The sequence below is a fragment of the Formica exsecta genome, unplaced genomic scaffold (genome assembly GCF_003651465.1).
Source record: "Formica exsecta isolate Colony F162 unplaced genomic scaffold, ASM365146v1 scaffold975, whole genome shotgun sequence".
Classification (NCBI taxonomy): domain Eukaryota; kingdom Metazoa; phylum Arthropoda; class Insecta; order Hymenoptera; family Formicidae; genus Formica; species Formica exsecta.
Window position 1 is genome coordinate 30,050 of NW_021853736.1, and position 2,801 is coordinate 32,850.

The following is a 2,801-nucleotide window of genomic DNA, read 5'->3' on the forward strand; positions in this document are numbered from 1 at the left end:
TTCCGGAAGTGGAGCCCCCCCCGTAGGGGGGCGGAACATACTGGATCCACGCATATACTTTACAACGCGAAGCGAGATCCAACCCCACAATTGTTGTGTGGATGGAAAAGTGTATGCGTGGACGCAGTGGGTTCCGCCCCTTCTACGGGGGGACTCCACTTCCGGAAGGTATAACCTAACCCAAACCTATTTCTGATTTAAAACTAAAATTTGGGTTTGGGTTAGATTATATCTTCCGGAAGTGGAACCCCCCCGTAGGGGAGGGGCGGAACTCACTTCGTCCACGCATATATTTTACAATGCGAAACGAAGTGAGATCGGCGCTAATATCAAGGTTTACCACGTTCAGATTAAATGTATATGGCGTCAGAAAATTACATTCTAATATAATGTCTAAATGCACAGAATATGTCTTATCAAAAGTGTCAAAAAATCAAAATATTCCTAAATGCGAATAGCGCTTCACGCGACCACTTGATAATTTTCTTCAAGGACAACATATTGTTTGCCCGGTTTAAAAATATCATAACTGTTAATTGTAGACCTAAAGAAAGCTCTATGTAAATTTTGAGGCAAATCGTAGGTGGCGACGCTAATATAGAAATTTACCGGCAAAACATAAACAATTGAAAAAAGTTACGCTAAAGCTACTACTTCACGTAAATCTTTCCTACACGCTTGCTCTCAAACATCAATTAGGACTTTATTATCGATTTGTTTGCGTTGATGGATTTTCAAATCGTTTTCAACATGATACTAAAATATCCAAATTTCCTGAAGTGTTTGATTATCTTGATATAAAAAATGTTTTACATCCAGAAATAATAAACGATAATTTTATAGACTGTGTATCTTGGATTATAATAAACGAAACACGTTATGAGATTAACAATATTATATGTATTGCGACGACTTTTACTTCCGTCTCGCGACCGAACGATAGACGCGTCCGCCATTTCAATCTCTCCGTCGCGCGGATGGACGTTGCGCCGACGAACAGGAGCGAATTCACCGAACGGGAGATGCGGGATAGTCGTTGACAAAAACCGAGAACAGAGAAAAAGGACAACGCGCCGAGTAAGAACGGGATGGTAAAGGTTCCGCGCGTACCGTGACGAAATCCAAAAGATAATTGCGAGAATCGAACTTGGGCGCCAGATACGGTCTTTCACGCATCAATCCGCGAAACGCACGAAATAAGGGCGAGATAGATGTGAAAGAAATTGTTAGAAGTCGCCACGGGCTGGCTAGCTCGCCTAACGGTAGAGGGGCAGGCGGGCAGGGCAAGTGTCGGATTAACGCGACGATTAATTATGCAAGAGGCGACAACTAGTGGAGCGACAAACACAAGCAGAAATTAAAGGCTCGAGATAACGAACAAAGATAACAACGAGTTTATTATAATAGATGGAGTGAGGCCCCGTGAAAGTCAAAAATGGTAATGACGATCGCGCGGATATTCGGCGGCGGTGACGATGCGAGTACGAGACTGGGTGTTAGAAACGGGGCAATCCTCCGCCCTCGATCACCGGAGTCCTCTCCGTTCGTTTAAGTAGTCAGGATTTCTTCGTTCTCGCCTGCTCTCGCTATCGCTCGCTTTCGTTTTCTAATACGCCTCTAACTCGCACGCAAGCTTACGCCAGTCTGCCCCGGGATCGTCGCGATCCAGAATCGATACCTGTGGGCCAGCCGGGGCTGCGCACACGGGGTGCGTATTATCGCGACCAATCACACGTTATCACGCGCTGTGGCCGGCGGGCGACGCGCTCATGATCGTATCAGGGGTGCGCGCGCCCTCATTATCGCGAATAATATTTTGCTGGGGCCCGCTCAGCGGGGCCGTTGCAGGGTCTAGATCGTACGGCTTGGCCGGAAGTAGGATACGACCCTCTGTTCGGCCGTCTTTTCCTGCGGGCCGTGTCCCGCAGCGGCAGCATCCCGCAGTACCTCTTCGGGGAGCGACTCCGCTCGGTCCTGGATCCTTGCGCGAGGTTTCTCTCGTTGTCTCGTGCGTCGCGCATCACGCGTGCACATCCTGATCTCGTCGCGACGTTGAAATATTTTCGCTGCTTGTTTATATGGGCGAAATGCTGGTTCATCTTCGCTCGAAGGTCGCTCAGGTTTTATAAGAGATGCTTCCGGACGTCGAACTTCGATCTCCCGCCATCTCCTCCGATGAGGCTCCCAAATTAATTATTCATAAAGCAAAAGAAATAATAACGAAATTAATATCGGAACAAAATCTCGGTTAAAAACGCCTCTCTGGAAACTACGGTACGGTTCTCGCAATTTTTCGACTGGCGCGGCCCTTTCGCCCGCGTTTTGCGATCGGGGAGGGATTCGGCGGACGCGCGCGAGACGGCAACGTCACAGTATAGATATTCATAAACGTTTATTTGGAAAGGTTCGATATATTATTTTAAATAAAAAAAAAGAAATATTCTTTTTATTTGCAAAGTTTTTTACTTTAAGTTTTAATCGTCACAAAAGTGCTTATAAAGTATTAGAAAACGACCAATTATTTTGTATTAAACAACAAGATTTAGTACAAAAAATGTATAACCAGAGCTGCCAGTTCGTGGGAAATGGGAGCCCCCACCTCTTACCACGGGACTTACTAACACAGACGTAGCCGCTACGTCATAGCGTGTACGTGTAGCTTCGTGCGTGGGGGCAGGCTACGAACAGCACTGAGCGATCACGAAAACGTTCGCCGCTAGCACATGTGCGGCCGTCGAATTTTCCTATTCGCTTGAAATATATGCATTTCCATGCAATATAACAGAATAAATGCAAATGGT